The sequence below is a fragment of the Euprymna scolopes genome, chromosome 40, assembly GCF_053919585.1.
Source record: "Euprymna scolopes isolate OS-2025 chromosome 40, ASM5391958v1, whole genome shotgun sequence".
Lineage (NCBI taxonomy): Eukaryota > Metazoa > Mollusca > Cephalopoda > Sepiida > Sepiolidae > Euprymna > Euprymna scolopes.
The window spans coordinates 18,100,196-18,121,136 of NC_136521.1; the positions used below are offsets into that span (position 1 = coordinate 18,100,196).

At 33.6% G+C, this 20,941-nt stretch overlaps 1 protein-coding gene across 1 annotated transcript in view; it reads right to left on the reverse strand.

Annotated features, from left to right (window-relative positions):
- Positions 1–20,941, reverse strand: part of LOC145265397 (cortactin-binding protein 2-like) — a 344,684-nt gene that overhangs the window by 222,620 nt on the left and 101,123 nt on the right. The window lies entirely within an intron of this gene.

Genomic DNA, 20,941 nt, shown 5'->3' on the forward strand with positions numbered 1-20,941 from the left:
TGAGACTGGTTCTCCCTTATGGTGAGACTTGTTTAACCCATCTGTCTCTTTGGCATCTTAAAACTAAAACCCAACTCAATACTATGCTTGTCAAACCGGAACACATGACATGTGACACATTACTTTCAGTCTCTGTTCAGATACTTTCCGGTGCAAACTTGCCATGGTCACAGTTTGACAGGTTTAACAACCTGTCAAAATATGGCTATTCCAATCTCCGCTGTCCACTCATCACTAGATAGACAGATATTTATATAAACAGATAGATAGATAGATCGATAAATAGATACATAGATACACAGAAATAATTAGATAAACAGATAGATAGACAGATAAACAGATAATTTACTGGTTCTGTCTGACCAATCTATAACACCTCCACAAAGTTCGAAACCATCTTCAGAACCTAGTAGATGATATAATTTTCTCTTCCTTGCAACCTCTTTCTCACAGAAGAGACGTTACAAGCCTGTCTTTGCTCTGTTATTTTCATGGTAAGTGCTCGTCTGAGCTTCAATCTATGGCCCCAACTTGCCAAACTTTCACAAAAACACTCGTCTAGCTACAACAACTATCAACAATTTCCCCCACCCTCTATCTGTACCTAATTCTAAAAGCAAATTCCATAAACAGAGCTTCTTTCCTAGAGCTACCTGCCTGTGGAACTCTGTTCCGCTGGTCTGTGTTCCAACTGACTACAATATAGTCATCTTCAAGTTCAATGTAAACAAGTTCTTGTTAAACCGCATCCTCCAAATAATCCATTTCTACCCAATTTCTACCATTAACCATTAATACACTGTTGTCTCAGTGACTACCATATATCCATTAACCTTTATCCTCGATTGGCTTTCAGGCCTTGATAAGTGGTGACTCCCATGTTCAAAAAAGAACACATTTTTTTAATACAACAAAAACAAAAGTAATATATTTTAACTGACAGCGATAAATTCTGAGGCAAAATAATTTAACTTAAAAACCAAAAGTTTAGCAGTCATCCATGTTGGAAATAATTCACGGGACACAATATGGCACTTGAGAATAATCTGACATTTAGCAAGTAGAGTACTGACGTGACAAAAAATTCTGACTCAACATATTTTGTATTCCTGCTTTTATAACTTTTATGCAAATTTCGATGATGAAACGGGAGTTAAATAATAACTGGAGAAGTTTGTTTTCATGACCAAACTTGCACAACATGTCATTTGAGAATTCTCTGTATTGAAATTTGCATAGCTGGGAGCAATTCCAGTATATGGCAATGGCTGATGGGAGTTGAGCTTCTTGGCGGAAGTTTTCTTTACTCATGTATGAAAGTGCATAATTTCATTTTGAAGGCGCTAAAATGAGTTTCCAGTTTGATATTGTTCAAATAAAATATACCTTGTCTTGTCTCTATAAGAATTGAATGGAAGGATTTGTACAGAAACATTCTTGGAAACTTATGACTTATATGATCTCGTTTGAACTTCATCATTTTGTAACGATTCATTAAATCGCAATTCTATTTGATTCTTGACCTGCCTCAGTCAAAGAGGACAATCATTGAGGTCAACTACCAGCTTTGGAGCACGGTTATGACACAATGTCTTCTGCAATGCTAAATTGAATCAAGAAAATGTTCAAGGTAAGAGTCCTGGCTTGCGAATTTCCGGTCTTCAGAGTCTTTTACTTCCATGTGTACCATAATGTGCTGTGATGTCATGTATACAGCAATTGCTGCAGTAAAATAGAGAGAGGAGCAGTAATATGTAGGAGGACTAGTGACGTCATGTGAAGACAGAAGCAAGGGTAGTAAGATGAAGAGAGTGGAGTGGGAGAGACGTGACAGCATGAGAGCAGACGACAATAAATTCCCGCTAGCCAGTGACAGCTCTGTCAAAATTTGTTTGTGAAATGGAATGGACAGGAAATAGAAGTGTCTCTCAAAAAAAGTGAGTTCAAAGGATTTTCTTTTATTTGTTTGATGGGATCGACAAATGAGAGGAAAAACAAAATGAGAACGCCTTTCTATAACATTACTCATGGAAGAAATTTCCACATTTTCAATGGAAACGCCTCTCAAAAAACTACATCTGAGTTCGATCTCACGTACTATTACCCGGGAAAGCGCCATGACCTCACGTTCTACGAAGGATGTTTAACTACTTCTATAATTCATCAGTGACAAAACCAGCCTAAAAGAGACCTCATCAGGAGCATCCAATCCCCTAAACTTTAAAATAGGCTAGCCTAAAGGCAATCCCTACAAGAGCCCAAAAGGGAAGGAAAAGGTTACAAGACTGACTGACAAAAAATGTCTACCCCTAAATTAAGAAAATTAAAAAAACTTCACTTTTATTTTGTTCTACCAGGTGATGAGTTCTACCAAATGTCAGAGATTCACCTGCTATCTCAAGCATTTCAACCAAGAGATCTTTTTAGGATTCTAACCATCCCTTTAAAGTGAACATGTGCACACGTTTGTGTCTATTTTCTCAGTAATTACACAATGAATATTATTTTTAATAAAAACTGGAGTGTGGTCAAGGGGGGAGGTATCTTTTTCATATTTTTTCCCTCTGTGATAATGATTGTATATAACTATTTTCCGAAACCCTTCAAAATCTCCTTGAAATTCCGTTTGTCTTTTTTTAAGTGGGTTATTTGGACTTGAATTTAGCACCTCCCCACTTCTCGCACTTCCTCCATTCCATTTACACATTTAATCCTTTATCTCTCTCTCTCACTCTCACTCTCTCTATCTATATCTATATACATAAAAGCGAAAATGTGTGTATGTATGTATGTATGTATGTGTGTATGTATGCATGTGTGTATGTATGTGTGTATGTATGTATGTATGTATGTGTGTATGTATGTATATGTCAGGTCATGTCATATGCTACTGGTACCATGTAACCCAGTACTACCTGCCTCATGGTCGGGTCACCGGCGACTAAACTGGTTCCCCCACCAGATTTGTTTGGTGAGGAGGGCGGCTAGTTTCCCTGAAGGATTAAAAACAAGATCTTTCAAAGGGCGAATGAACCCTTTTTTGGGGTTAACGGCCAACTAGCACCATGTGTGTTTGTATGTATGTGTGTGCTGGGGTGGAGAGGGCTCCCATAAGCCGTGAAGGCAACCTTTCTAGGAGAAGAAAATCTCTGATTTAAAAAATCATAAAGCGGGAGACCAGTACCCGCATTAAGCTGGTCTGCAGTTTAACTTGTTGCTGGCTATCTTGCTCTTGCTTGTTGCTGGATCTCAGCATTTTGAACCGAGAGAGAGACTTAGCTGTCGTACAAAGCTAAGACTCTGTAACATCATCTGTGTATAGATACTCTCTCAGGCATTTGTCTATAAAAATGGTCTTGTGGCGATGGAAGTCATTTTTGGGCTCATGGAATTCAAGTGTCTGAGGGAGTGGCACTCGTCTGACAAGACGTTGCAATCATCATGTATGTATGTATGTATGTAAGTGATTCGCTTTTTGTGTATATCTTTTTTTGCTGGACTTTTCAGTTGGCTCATTCCTTCTTAAAACTTTTTATATCACGTCTAAATGATTATATGAGTTACGGGGGTCGCCTGTCTATTTAATTTCCCCGACTTTCACGTGTTATTTTTTCCAGATTTTTAGAGCGTCCCGTGTATCTTTCGCTTTTCAGTATAAAACAAGCGAAAACTGGCTTGCAGCCGCGTCATGTTTCAAGGTTAAACATCACGCGACTTAAGTTTCTCGCACCTGTTAATTTCATTTCATAAACGTTAAATTAAGATGCTTTTCATTCCTCTTCTCTCGTAGCCGAGATGACTAGGTCTCAGGGTTTTTTTCCATTTCGTTTCCATCTCCACATCAAAGATTCGCGGTTCAAGCCTACTTTCCTACTAAAACTTTTTTTCTTTTACACCTCCAAACACCCGGCCAACATTTTTTTTTAAAACAGGGTTGTTTTGATCACCCTCCCCAACACACACACCTACAAACACCCGAGCCACGCCGGGTACCCTCCCCCTGCTACCGCTACTCTATAATATAAATCTTAAATGTCTGTTAGTGTGTGTATGTATGTTTGTATGTCTGCAAAAACTTTCAACACACGCAACCAACACTAACAAAATTGGTATCATTTGAAAGCTCAGTCTCTCAAACAACAAATATCCAAAAATTGTCCAAAAACATTCATTCTTCCATCTTAAACTGGGCCGTTTTTTATAAAGAGAGGTCACTTTTTTGTCAATATTTTTGCAAAGTTATCATACGCCTTGCAATGACTAACCTTATTTCAAATGTCGTCAACGTCATTTGTCGCGGTTGGCGTGGCGACTAAACTGTTCGCATTTTTTTCACTTCCTTTTCCTCATAGCATTACAGGTTCAAGCCTTATTTATTTTTTTTTTGAACTCGCATGGGTACTCGCTGCTATTTTCATTTTTAGGGGGTTGGTTAATTTTATTATTTTCGTTTGAAACATTTTTTTAGGCTCATTACCCTTAATATAAAACCTCTCCACACCTGGACAATGCAGGGTACCTCTGCTAGTGTATATATCATAATTATATAATTAATTCAATATAAGGAAAAAATGAAAATAGTAATCGAATAGATGAAATTTTTCTAATATATATATATATATATATATATATATATATATATATATATATATATATATATATATATATTTATTTATTTCTCTCTCACTCTATATATATATACATATTAGCATGGAGACTCGACATTGCTCCCATATTTTTATTGTCAGAAAAATCGGTGAAGTCGTTAATTTGTCAAGTTTTGATATACATGTGTTGTTAGCTCAGACAGTAGTTAATACTACTAAAGAGCTAAATGTTTTAGTTTCGATTCTAGCTGTTGGCACCCAAGTCATTTTTTTTTTCAAACATTTGAAATCACTACTATATATTGGTTAAAATGTAGTAAACAATAGAAAATTGGCTGTAATAATAAATACAAAATCAGCATAAATTAAAACATATTTAAGCATATTTTACTACTGGGCAACGCTGGGTGGCCTGCTAGTATATATAATGAAAAAAAAAAAAGAAGACAAACCAAAATTGTTTATATATTCATTAACGTTTTATCTTTATTTTGAAACTTTATAAAGATGATTGATTTGAAGAAAAACATAAAAGTCATTTCAATTAACATGTCTTCAAGAAATCTGCACATGTTACACATGCATGTATATACCGACCCCACTGCGTGTCTTTCAATATATGTATAATATATAAACACGTATGTATAATATGATATATAAACACGTATGCATAATATAATATATAAACATGTATGCATAATCTAATATATAAACATGTATGCATAATATAATATATAAACACGTATGCATAATATAATATATAAACACGTATGCATAATATATAAACACGTATGCATAATATAATATATAAACACGTATGCATAATATAATATATAAACACGTATGCATAATATAATATATAAACACGTATGCATAATATAATATATAAACACGTATGCATAATATGATATATAAACACGTATGCATAATATGATATATAAACACGTATGCATAATATGATATATAAACACGTATGCATAGTATGATATATAAACACGTATGCATAGTATGATATATAAACACGTATGTATAATATGATATATAAACACGTATGTATAATATGATATATAAACACGTATGTATAATATAATATATAAACACGTATGCATAATATGATATATAAACACGTATGCATAATATGATATATAAACACGTATGCATAATATAATATATAAACACGTATGCATAATATGATATATAAAAACGTATGCATAATATGATATATAAACACGTATGTATAATATGATATATAAACACGTATGCATAATATAATATATAAACACGTATGCATAATATGATATATAAACACGTATGCATAATATGATATATAAACATGTATGCATAATATGATATATAAACACGTATGCATAGTATGATATATAAACACGTATGTATAATATGATATATAAACACGTATGTATAATATGATATATAAACACGTATGTATAATATAATATATAACACGTATGTATAATATATAAACACGTATGTATAATATATAAACACGTATGTATAATATGATATATACACACGTATGCATAATATAATATATAAACACGTATGTATAATATATAAACACGTATGTATAATATGATATATAAACACGTATGTATAATATAATATATAAACACGTATGTATAATATATAAACACATATGTATAATATGATATATAAACATGTATGCATAATATGATATATAAACACGTATGCATAATATAATATATAAACACGTATGCATAATATATAAACACGTATGTATAATATGATATATAAACACGTATGTATAATATAATATATAAACACGTATGTATAATATAATATATAAACAATATATAATATATAAACACATATGCATAATATAATATATAAACACGTATGCATAATATGATATATAAACACGTATGTATAATATGATATATAAACACGTATGTATAATATGATATATAAACACGTATGTATAATATGATATATAAACACGTATGTATAATATGATATATAAACACGTATGTATAATATGATATATAAACACGTATGTATAATATGATATATAAACACGTATGTATAATATGATATATAAACACGTATGTATAATATAATATATAAACATGTATGTATAATATAATATATAAACACATATATATAATATGATATATAAACACATATATATAATATGATATATAAACACGTATGTATAATATAATATATAAACACGTATGTATAATATAATATATAAACACGTATGTATAATATGATATATAAACATGTATGTATAATATGATATATAAACACGTATGTATAATATGCGCTGCGCAGTCATGATAGTGGTGTAAATTTCATATTATTTGCCCGGGACCGTATAAACAATGAAAAAACAAAAGCAGATATTGAACATATGTTTTATTCTTAGGGGAGAGGAATCTTTCAGGGTGAGAGAGAGAGAGAGAAGATAAAGAGTGTGAGAGAGAGGCAGAAGAGAAAGTTGTTCCATCCTCTTTCCCAAATTTGAATACTGTGCACGTTTGAACTCTCATCGTCGAGTTGATCCTCGAGTTGCCTATTGGCCTTGATAAGTGCTAATATAGAGAGAAGAGAAACAGGGTGAGAGAGAGAGAAGATAAAGAGTGTGAGAGAGGGGCAGAAGAGAAAGTTGTTCCATCCTCTTTCCCAAATTTGAATACTGTGCACATTTGAACTCTCATCGTCGAGTTTATCCTCGAGTTGCCTATTGGCCTTGATAAGTGCTAATATAGAGAGAAGAGAAAGATATATAAACACATATATAATATGATATATAAACATGTATGTATAATATGATATATAAACACGTATGTATAATATGATATATAAACATGTATTTATAATATAATATATAAACATGTATGTATAACATAATATATAAACACATGTTTAATATAATATATAAACACATATATATAATATGATATATAAACACGTATGTATAATATAATATATAAACACATATATAATATGATATATAAACACGTATGTATAATATGATATATAAACACGTATGTATAATATAATATATAAACACATATATATAATATGATATATAAACACGTATGTATAATATAATATATAAACACGTATGTATAATATAATATATAAACACGTATGTATAATATAATATATAAACACGTATGTATAATATGATATATAAACATGTATGTATAATATGATATATAAACACGTATGTATAATATGCGCTGCGCAGTCATGATAGTGGTGTAAATTTCATATTATTTGTATTATTCATCGGACTACTGTTCTTATCTTGAGTGTGATTTTCACAACACTTCGGTCGATATAATCTTCTTCAGGTGTATCTTGCGAAACTTGAGAATATTTCTGTCGAACTTGGGAATTTGGGCGGAATTTCGAGTGGAATCCTTTATTTACTTCACGGGGGTAGCATGCTCTTGTTCCTTCAACCATGATTGGATAGAGGTCCTAAGTAATTCACAATTGTATTTTTCAATCGCCTACACTGAGGATTGAACCTCCAACCTTCAGGAGAATATCACTTTTTACAATTGATTTTTCCAAGTACTCTAACCACTGTGCCACGAAATTGAAATGACACTGAAGATGAGAACAGTAGTCTGAAGAATCCAAATAATATGAATCACCAATCCTCATCTCAAAAAATCAGAAACGTCATGCATGTGTAATTTTGTTTTAACATTTTCATTGTCTTTACAAAAGGGATGCATCAATCGTCTAGTTGATAAACTCTCATTAGCAGTCATGTTTTTTTCACATATAAAATCGTGTCTTTGTTGTCATGAGTGTATAAACGTCTATCAAATGTTTTGTGTATCAGCCTATAAGTTTGGGCTTTGAGTGCACGGGTGTGTGGGTGATTAATAAGGGAAAAGTACCAGGAGACTTGATGGGATATCTCTTGAATTATTGTTGTTTGGGGGTGATAGTGTATAAACATAGTCTATGCACTCATCCTTGTTATGTAATGCTGCCCCTCAACATTGGATTGATGCAATAATGATCCCAATTTATAAAGGAAAGAGTTCAAAATCCGAGTGTGGTTATAATAGAGGCATTAACTTGCTTGAAGCAGTGAGAAAGGTTCTAGCAAAGATGTTGTTAAATTGTTTGATGAAATGGATTTGTCCCTCTATGATAGAGAATAATGTGGTTTTAGATCTCATCATGGCATAATAGACATAATATGCATGACAGCTAATGGAAAAATGTACGGAGCGGTGAGTGCCTTTGTATCAAGTGTTTGTCGATCTGACAAAAGCTTTTGATACGATCAATCGCAATTGATTTTGGAAGATTCTTAGGAAACTAGACTGTCCTACAAGTTTTGTGGAGATGTTTCAGCAGTTACACCAGGATATGAAAGTCTGCATGAACTTTAATGGGTTTCTGTCTGATCCAATATCAGTTGAAAACGGTGTGAAACAAGATAATATCCTTGCTCCTACATTATTTTCCATATATTTCACTGTGATGCTGATGCATGCTTTTAACAATTGCGATATTGGGGTGAAGTTTCAGTTTCATTCATCAGGTAAACTTTTCAACCTTTGATATCTCAACGCAAAGTCAAAAACTTTCCAGAACCTTGTTCTTAAACTTTTATATACAGATAATGCAAACCTTGTTCCACAGTCAGTGGAGGACACGCAGATAATTATGGACAAGTTATCAGAGGCTTGTAAGGTTTTTGGAATTACCATCAGCCTTTAGAAAACATGTTATATAATCACCTTCTATAGAAACGCCATATGTTGAACCAAACATCTTCGCCAATGGTAAGAAGTTAAATGTTATGGACAACTTGGTATATCTTGGTAGTATGCTGAATAAGAACTGTACGCTTGACGCTGAGATAAATCACAGAATAGCCAAAACCAGTTCTGCTTTTGGCAAACTGGAGAAACGTGTGGTCAGATTGGGGAATCACATCAAAAACAGCTAAGTGTTTACGAATAATGCATTATCACTACTCTGCTATAGGGGTCAGAGATTTGGACGACATATAGAACACATTCCAAGCTATTGGAAAGATGTCATCAAAGTTGTATTCAGAGAATACTTAATATTAACTGGAGGACTCTAACGCCTGACACTGTAGTTCTTGAACGATCAAATAGTACTAGAATAGAAATGAAAATCATTCAAAATCAGATGCGCTGGACTCGACACTTGGTTAAGATGGAAGACAAAAAGATTCCTAAACAACTGTTTATGGCGAGATAGATAGGGATAAAAGACCACAGCACAAACCAAGGAAAAGGTTTAGGGATTCTTTGAAAAACAACTTGAAAATACTTGAGATGGATGTACATAACTAGGAAGCCCAAGTGAAAGATCGATCACTGTGGAAGAAAAACCATCAGAGAAAGTTTTCAAATTCTTGAAGAGCAGCATGTAGACCTTGTTGTCTTAAAATGCGTTTTAAGAAAACAGGATGAAAATATAATGTCAGAGAAATTACAACAGGAACTGAAGTGCACTATATGTGGCAGATACCTTTTGTCAAAAGCTGGTTTTGTAAATCATCTGAAATTATACAACCAAAGACAGGAACGATAGTCATATGAGGAGGCTTTTACAGCACACCTGGCAACGCTAAGTTGTTATATTTGTGGTCAATCTAGAAGTGGCCTCACATGACATTCGAGGATTCACAATATTATCATGCAAACACCTTTACAATAAACTTTTTATGTCACATATGTGTACTTTCATGTATGACTAAAATTGGGTTAAAAAGTCACCTACGTGCACACAGCCACGCAACACTTAACTGAAGAGATGGCAAACTTCCGTCAAGAAGAAGCAATCATATATATTTCTATCTAGTATTAAACAAAAGGAACTTTGTGTTTGTGTATGTGAGAGACAGAGTTTGTTCCCTATGGGCTCCAAAACGGCTGGGGCGATTTTTATGAAATTTTACACAAATGTACTTTATGTATCAGATAGTGTTCTTAGATAGGTTTTGTATCAGAATGTCTTTGATAAGTATTGATAATCGAAAAAAATCTAATGAAAGAAGGAACGGGCAATTTTGATTTCACAGCCTAACATCACACGTGCATTTGAGAAGTTTTATTACCATACAAGCAGAAAGGTCCGGCATATAAAATCAACAGTAGGTTCTTTAATAAGACAGGAGCACGTTTGAAATGAATGTTTCTGTTCAGTGCATAACTGAACCGTGATACTTGACTTTTGTATTTTAAACTTTTATTCAAGGCGTTATATATAAAAATAATTTTATAAAATCAACATTAGGTCCTCTACACTGCAATGTAGACTACAATACATTGTGAACTAAGTCACTGCAGGGTGGGATGTGAGTGTACCGTGATGGGTCCCCAACTAGAGCAGACAATTGATTTGATTAAAAAATGGCGATTTCAATGACAATAAAAATATGGGAGTGTGAAACATTCATTGATCATCATTCAATCCCGGGCAACGTCAAATCTCTTTGCTAGCATTATATATATATATATATATATATATATATATATATATATATATATATAGAGAGAGAGAGAGAGAGAGAGAGAGAGAGAGAGAAGTAGGCTTGTATAAAGACACACACTCGATAATTATGTCAACGTATTTCATTATTATTCTAAAGTGTATGGAAGAGGGTAACCTGCTTAAAGGTTGAACTTGATGACAAATGCTTTACTAAAAAGGGCGTGTCACCAAATGACGGGGTAGGCGGCAGCAGAAGCAAGATGTCGGATGCATTATTATGAGGAAAAACAATTTTATATTATGGCGTGCCTGAGCGACAGGAAAACCTGTTGAAATTTGAGATGAACCCACCCACAAGAAAAGAAAACAAAAAAAAAGAGAGAAAACACAACCTATATAAATTCACCTTTCATTATACACCGTGCACTTGTTCTTTAGAGGGAACTAAAGCAGACTACTATTCAATTTATCGCACATAAAAAATAAATCGTATGTACTCATCCATTATGATATTAAACTAATAAATATATACTCCCGATTGCATATCAACCCTAATCAAATGCAGAATCCAATAATTTTGGGAAAAGGTTTTATGAGTCAAGTTTTTTTTTACATCTTCAAATATTTATTGAAGATGTTTGGTTTGGTTGTTTTGTTTTATGGCATATCAATTCCTTTGAGGATATTTAATGCTAAATCTAGTAATTTTGAAAAATAATTGTTATTTTTCAAGTTGTTTATATCTTCAAATATTTATTGGTGGAGTTTGGTTTGGTTGTTTTTTTTTACTGTGTATCAACCGTTTGAGTTATTTAATGCAAAGGCCCATAATTTTAGAAAAAGTGTTCAGATTTTGTAAATGAAATTTACTGTTTTCGTTTTTGACTTAATAGAATATGATTGAACATGATTGAGTTTTGCAAAGGGAAAGGAAAAAACAATAACAGTAATGTTTTATGTATTTTTAGGTAAGAAAAACAATAACATTAATGTTTTATGTATTTTTAGGTAAGAAAAACAATAACATTAATGTTTTATGTATTTTTAAGTAAGAAAAACAATAACATTAATGTTTTATGTATTTTTAGGTAAGAAAAACAATAACATTAATGTTTTATGTATTTTTAGGTAAGAAAAACAATAATGTTTTATGTATTAAAAAAAAAGAAAAACAGTAATGTTTTATGTATTTTTAGGTAAGAAAAACAATAACATTAATGTTTTATTTTTAGGTAAGAAAAACAATAACATTAATGTTTTATGTATTTTTAGCCAAGAAAAACAATAACATTAATTTTAGGTAAGAAAAACAATAACATTAATTTTAGGTAAGAAAAACAATAGCATTAATTTTAGGTAAGAAAAACAATAACATTAATGTTTTATGTATTTTTAGGTAAGAAAAACAATAACATTAATTTTAGCTAAGAAAAACAATAACATTAATTTTAGGTAAGAAAAACAATAGCATTAATTTTAGCTAAGAAAAACAATAACATTAATTTTAGGTAAGAAAAACAATAGCATTAATTTTAGCTAAGAAAAACAATAACATTATTTTTAGCTAAGAAAAACAATAGCATTATTTTTAGGTAAGAAAAACAATAACATTATTTTTAGGTAAGAAAAACAATAACATTAATTTTAGGTAAGAAAAACAATAACATTAATTTTAGGTAAGAAAAACAATAGCATTAATTTTAGGTAAGAAAAACAATAGCATTAATTTTAGGTAAGAAAAACAATAATATTAATGTTTTATGTATTTTTAGGTAAGAAAAACAATAACATTAATTTTAGCTAAGAAAAACAATAACATTAATTTTAGCTAAGAAAAACAATAACATTAATTTTAGGTAAGAAAAACTATCCTCAGACGGTCTGATCTGGTAGCACGAGTAGCTAATCTGGGAGGATGGTATCATGACAACAGAACAGATACTACATTACCCATTTCCAAAAAGGAAGGAGTGTAATGCCTGGGAGCTATTATAGTGAACAAATATATACTACACTACCATCCTCTCTGCTATATTTGAGGGAATCCTATGTAATATTTTTGGACCTGCAAGTGTTTTTAATTATTAATTGGTTACACTGTAAAAGTCATGTGAATCATTCTTGCTCGGAAAAACCACTGTAGAAGCATGAATTACTTAAATCGCAGGAAAATTTGGGAGAAAGTGTTTAAGCATGACTGCACAGTGGAATTTGGAGATAGTTGAGCCATTGTATAACGCAGTCATTAATCTTCTTCAACAGTGTTGTTACATTTTAACACTCAGACCCAATACGTTGTGTCTGAGACAGTCGCAAAGAAACAAACAAAAGGAAGAAATTTGACTCTGTATTTTTCTTCAGTTTTAACAAAAGGCATTTACTACCGGTACTTTCCAACACATTGCATCTTGTTCAAAAAGTTAACAGTATTTTGTATAGTTTTTTTTTATTTTTAACTCATTTTCCCAAACTTACCATGTTCAACAGAGAGTTCGGCACCATTTTAAATTTTCCAATACATCGGTAAACACAGTATATTTTTCGAGCTGAATACACATGTTACATTAAATAAAAACACTAAAAAAATTATTCGGTTAGGTAGAAAAATTACTTATCTTGCCTTTGATAACATTTATTTGTTATATATTTGTTTGTTGACAACTTTTACGAATCTATGTGTATAGTAATACAAACCCTAGGACTTAACATCAGCCTTAGATATCTCACAATATCTTTAGACAGTCTGATCTGGCAGCACAAGTAGCTAGTCTGGGAGGAAGTCACAGGTTTAAAAGCATGTGTTTTTCCAGTCTTCAGCAGAAGCTGCCAACATGTATTTGCTCTCACTGGCTGTCTACGAGTGTCCTTTTTCCCCTTTTTTCTTTTTCTTCTCTTCCTCTGTTGTGACATCACTCCATGCACTGGCTTGGTTATTTGCATATGTGTCATGCAGCTGCTGATACAAGCGTCTCAGTGGCTCCATTACAACTGGATTGTGACAACTGAAGAGCGATTCATTTTATTTGGATTATTGTTTTCATCTTGAGTGTTATTCCATAAGGACCTGTGGTGTAGTGGATAAAGTACTAGCCAGGAGTTACACACTTCTAAAGGTAGAAAGTCCTGATTGCGAGCAACACTAAAAATACAATTGTGAATTACTTAGGATTTCCATGCAATCATGACTGACAGAATGAAAGGGTTCTGCTTGAAATTTCATGTAGATTCTCCAAATTCGACAAGGTACATCTGAAGAAGGTTGGATGATTAGTGAATCTCTCAACAGGAGCTTCATTTATAAAGCAATAGCTCTTGACATATCAAAGGCTTTTGATAGAGTTTGGCATAAAAGTCAACTTCACAAAATCGCCAGCTATGGAATAGCTGGAAATGTCCTCTCAATTATTTAATCCTTTCTTTCTGCTAGGCTTATAAGAATAGTCGTTGATGGGTAAAAATCAGAAATTCATAGTATTAATGCTGGCGTCCCTCAAGGTTCCATCCTGAGCCCAACTCTCTTCTTGATCTTCATCAATGATCACTGAAATCACATTCTTAGCTCATTCATAGACATTTATGAAGACGATATCACAATCTATGGCAACACTTCAAAGGCCAGCAACGAGCAAGGTCTTTCTGACTCTCTCATTCTGATCTTGAGAAAGTGGTACAATGGGGAAAAGGTGGCTGGTTAATTTTAACGTATCAAAAACCAAGCTTCTCTCCTTTCATCACAATTGCTCTAACCCCCATCACACTCCAAGTGAAATGAATGGTTCTCGTCTTGGGAAACCTCTGTGTCTTGACAAGCTTATGGGACTGACCTTCACTCCTGATCTGAAATGGAACACATACATCAAATCTGTTGCCAAGATCGCTGGAAAAATGGTTGGATCACTCTACTGTTCCAGTCTATCTGTATAAAAGCCATTTTAGTACTCCTAAAATAGAGTACAGTTGCCACATCTGGGCAGGAACTTCTTGGCGCACTCTATCCAGCCTTGGTAGAGTTTAAAACCAGCTTGGAAACCTAGTAGGTGATGCCATTTTCTCGTCCTTACAAAAGAGACGTTGTGAGCTTGTCTCTTCTCTATCATTATTTTTATGGCAAGTGTTCGGCTGTATTCCAATCTATAGTTCCTCCTTGCCAAACTTTCACAGAAAGCATGACTAGCTATACCCACTATATATGATTTCCCACACTCTCTATCTGTGCCTAAATCTAAACGTGGACTCCAAGGACAAAGCTTCTTCCCCAGAACTGCCCGCCTGTGGAACACTGTTCCGCTAGCTTGCTTCCTGGTTGAATACAAATTCAATGTAAACAAGTTCTGGTCGAGCCGCCCCATGAATAAACAAATTCTACCCAATTTACACCATTAACAATTACTACACTACAATCTTACATTCATTAACCCAATCCTTGAGCAGCCTTCGGGACTTGATAAGTGGTGACTCCCAAGTTAAAAAAAAAAAAGGTTACATCGACTGAAACGTTATGCAAATAGCACTCAAGATGAGAACAGCAGTTAGAATAATCCAAACAGAATATCAATCTTCGTATCAAGAAGTCGGAAACATTAGTGGAGAGTGAGTTTGCATCGTATCAGAAAACGTCTGACCAATGAACAACGGTAAAGGGACATCAAATGAATAGAAAATTATTAGCAAAAGTATGTGACAAGAGGAAACATTTTATTAGTATATTTGACGGACAAATGTATACTAGACTAACCCCCAAAGAAGGAGGTAATGCATGTGAGGATAGTATCATGACAAACAGACGTATACTTTTCTAAAGAGGGAGGCTTGGCGGATAGTCTAGCTACAACAGAACAAGTACTCAAAGAAATATATAATGCCTGGAAGGATGGTCTCATAATGATAGAACCGATACTAATTACCCTCTCCTGTTAAAAACAGAAAAGATCAAAACTGAGAGGATGGTATCATTACAATAAAATGTGTGAACTCCATCATCTTGACTACAATTAAAAGATGATGATAATCATGATAGAATAGACACTACATTACTCACCCCAACACACACACTGAATTGAGATAGATAGTTGTAGTAGTGTTGAAACATAGTTGTAGTAGTGTTGAAACATGGTTGTAGTAGTGTTGAAACATGGTTGTAGTAGTGTTGAAACATGGTTGTAGTAGTGTTGAAACATGGTTGTAGTAGTGTTGAAACATGGTTGTAGTAGTGTTGAAACATGGTTGTAGTAGTGTTGAAACATGGTTGTAGTAGTGTTGAAACATGGTTGTAGTAGTGTTGAAAGATAGTTGTAGTAGTGTTGAAAGATAGTTGTAGTAGTGTTGAAAGATAGTTGTAGTAGTGTTGAAAGATAGTTGTAGTAGTGTTGAAAGATAGTTGTAGTAGTGTTGTAAGATGGTTGTAGTAGTGTTGAAACATAGTTGTAGTAGTGTTGAAACATAGTTGTAGTAGTGTTGAAAGATGGTTGTAGTAGTGTTGAAAGATGGTTGTAGTAGTGTCGAAAGATGGTTGTAATAGTGTTGAAAGATGGTTGTAATAGTGTTGAAAGATGGTTGTAGTAGTGTTGAAAGATGGTTGTAGTAGTGTTGTAAGATGGTTGTAGTAGTGTTGTAAGATGGTTGTAGTAGTGTTGAAACATAGTTGTAGTAGTGTTGAAACATAGTTGTAGTAGTGTTGAAACATAGTTGTAGTAGTGTTGAAAGATGGTTGTAGTAGTGTCGAAAGATGGTTGTAATAGTGTTGAAAGATGGTTGTAATAATGTTGAAAGATGGTTGTAGTAGTGTTGAAAGATGGTTGTAGTAGTGTTGAAAGATGGTTGTAGTAGTGTTGAAAGATGGTTGTAGTAGTGTTGAAAGATGGTTGTAGTAGTGTTGAAAGATGGTTGTAGTAGTTTTTCTTTTTTTTACATAGGCATCAACACATTATCAAGGCCCAGAGGCCACTCAAGGATAAGGGTTAAAGAGTGTACAGTAGAAATTGGACAATATAGTAATCATCAGCAACGAAAACTTGGCAAATCTGATAACCTACATGGAACGGCTCATCAAGAACTTATTTACTCTAGACTTGAACACAACCACACTGTAGTCAGCCGGAAAGCAGGAAAACGGAAGACAATTCCACAGGCGCGCAGTTCTAAGAAAGAAGCTTTGTTCATGGAATCTACGTTTAGGTTTAGGCACAGATAAAGAGTGGGGGGAATTATTGATAGTGTTTACAGCTAGACAAGTGTTTCTTGTGAAAGTTTGGCGAGGGGGGACCATAGATTGAAGCTCAGTCGAACACTTTCCATGAAAATAACGATACATCAGAGACAAACTCGCAACATCTCTTCTGTGAGATAGAGGTTGCAAGGGGGAGAAAAGGACATCTCCTACGAGGCTACGAAGTCTATTTTGAACTCTATCAAGGCAGAATAAGTCCTTTCTAGCAGCTCCTGCCCAGATGTGGCAACAGTATTCCATCCTTGGACGTACCTGGCTCTTATATAGATAGAGAATAGCATCAGCAGTGAGATATTTACCGGATCGATAGAAAGATCCCACCATTTTTCCAGCGGCCTTGGCAACAGATTTGATGTACGTGTTCCATTTAAGATCAGGAGTAATGGTCAAGCCCAGAAGCTTGTCAAAACTTGAGGCCTCCTGAAGACGAGAGCCATTCATTTCAATTGATGCCAAATGTGGATTAGAATGTTGATGATGTAAAGAGAGAAGCTTGGTTTTAGATGCATTAAAAGTAACCAGCCACTCCTTTCCCCATTGTACCACATGCTCAAGATCAGAAGAGAGAGAATCAGAGAGAACTTGGTCGTTTATTGTCTTAGATGTGCTACCATAAATGGTAGTGTCATCAGCGTAAATGTCTACAAATGATGTAAGGATGTGATTTGGAAGATCATTAATGTAGATCAGGAAAAGAGTTGGGCCCAGGATGGACCCCTGAGGGACACCAGCATTAATACTGTGAGCTTCTGATTTTTGCCCCTCAACTACTACTCTTATGAACCTATCAGAAAGAAATGATTTAATAATTGAGAAGACTTTTCCAGCTATACCATAGCTAGAGATCTTATTAAGTAAACCTTTATGCCATACCCTATCAAAGGCTTTAGATATGTCAAGAGCAATTGCCCTAGAAAGATTGCCACCGTCGAGAGATTTGCTAATCCTATGTGATATAACTGTAAGCACATCTGCTGTAGATCTAGCAGAACGGAAACCATATTGAGTGTCACTAAGAAGGTTATTTTTGTTGAGATGGTTGATTACTTCTGTATTTAACACAGATTCTAGCAACTTACTCATGACGCACAGGAGACTTATTGGCCTGTACTGAGAGGGGGATGAGCGATCACCTGAATTCTTAAATACAGGGCATACTGATGAGATTTTCCAGGGAGATGGGAAACTATTCTCCTTAAGACAACGTTTAAACAGTTTTGTAAGTATGGGTGCTAGTTCAGGTTGAAGTTTTTTGAGTACTATAATTGGAATACCGTCAGGGCCAGTAGTGTTGAAAGATGGTTGTAGTAGTGTTAAAAGATGGTTGTAATAGTTTTGAAAGATGGTTGTAGTAGTGTTGAAAGATGGTTGTAGTAGTGTTGAAAGATGGTTGTAGTAGTGTTGAAAGTTGAAAATGTGCACAAAAACATCAAAAGTCAGACCCTCAAATTGTAATTAACAAAATAGGAATCTTTTTATTCGAGTAAACTGATACAAATGACACCAACTCAATTGTTACCTTTTTTCGCTCCATTAAACACTTAACGTGATCCCAAGTCCTCGTGTCAACTTTCCTTTCTCACTGGGAGGAAAGTTTCTACTCTTTATTCAACAAGAATTCACCAATACAAAGCAATGCTCTTTTTTATATCAATAAAATAGTAGATGTATGTATGTATGCATGCATGTATGTATGTATGTATGTGTAAATATTTAACAGGTAAACTCTTAAACTACAGGTCACATAACACTGAAATTAACAGGAAATAATAAACATACACCAAAGATGACTTATAATGAATAAAATCTTTGTTTGGATGGATGAATAATACATACAGAAATATGTCTGGATGCAAAATGTTCATTTTAACTTGCCAACATATTTCTATTACTTTGTGCATACACAAATTCATTTATAGCTTGAAATTTTAATTTTAAATCTTCCTTTCCTATCTGTTGATAACTCAAACAGTAGGGAACACAGCTGAAGCACTAAATATTTTAGTTTCAATTCTAGCTGATGGCACCCAAGTCATTTCTGTTATCTTTTAAAATCAGTACAGTATATTAGGTACAATATGATATTCAATAGAGAATTGCTCTGTAATAATAAATACAAAATCTGCCTGAATTAAAATATATTTAAGCATATTTTACGGTCGCGCAAGGCTGGGCGTATTAATGAAATCTTGTAAACAAAACATTCTGGGTTAAATTCCTAATGAATGACACGATCCTCACTCTTACCTTTTGGACAGAAATGCTGGCTGTTAAAAATAGTGGCTTAACAAAATGATAATAGTTTCAGTTTCAGGCAGACAGAAATCAAATTTCTATTAGGAATAGATTTGAGTTAATCAAATTTTTCCATTTCTTAACATATGGAGAAAAGGGCGTTTTTCTACCTAGTCTGTAGTTTCACCTAACAATAAACAATACAAAACAATAAACAATACAAAACAAGTGATTTGTGCCACAAGTACTCAAGAAGAAAAACTGAAGTTGTTTTTCTCTGTATGTGTTTGACTGAGGAAGCGGTTGAGGAAACCACCTCAAATGAACGAATGTAATCAGTGCCAAGCGAAGAATTCAACAGAATCACAAAGAAATACCAATTGTATAAAGAACTCTATCGTTAATAACATGCAGCTCTCTCTTATTAAAGTTAAATTGATGTTGAACATGTACGTTTACTTAAATCGCCATGAAAGTGAAAAACACTACGTAAAATTATTACATTTTCTTGAAGTACATGGTGTAAAGAGCTGACATTTGGATATAGTGTTCTACAATATGTATTAATTAGGCATGCAATATGCCAGATCTGTACCTTTTAATAGTTTTTGTGATATGTGATTTTGAAATTAGTATATCTTTATGACATTTGGTACTTTATTTCTGCCACCAAAATTGAACATATCAGCATTTTTATCGACTTATAAGTTGCAGCTGGAATTGTTTTTTAAAAAATAGGCATAATAATCATATAGAATTATATCGAATGTTCATATTTACTGTCATTTAATTTAGGTTTATTTGATGATACTTTAAAAATTGTCCATTAGTGCAATTTTGCTGTTATAAATGATGCAATGCTGACTTTTCACACCTCAAAAATTAATTGTATTTTTACTTCTTATTATCTTCTTATACAAAGAGTGATGAAAATATCTTTTGTGACATTTTTGCTGGTTAATTTTTTGTCAGTTGGTTTCACAGTTGCCATGTTGTAATTTACACATGGCCCTGCTTCTTCACCCTCAGCAGGGTAGTGTTTTTTTTTTTTGTTTTTTTTTTAATTCAATTTTCACCCCAAACAAGGTACAGTGCCACTTTGGAGCAGGGGGCTACTATTAGGGACTTAATTAGTGGGGTCATTATGAAGGGAGAAGAGTAGAAAGATGTTTGTTAACATTACACTTGAACTTCTGCATATCATTACAGTTGGGAAAGCAGAATCTCGGAAGAGAGTTCCAAAGACCCGCAGTTCTGGGGAAGAAACTATTGGAGTAAAAGGCTTTCTTGCACCTAGGGATCTCTACTGTAAAGGGATGAGACTTAGTAGCTTGTCGGGTTTGTCGGGGGTAGTTACGTCGGGGAGGTACAAGTGTTTGCAGTT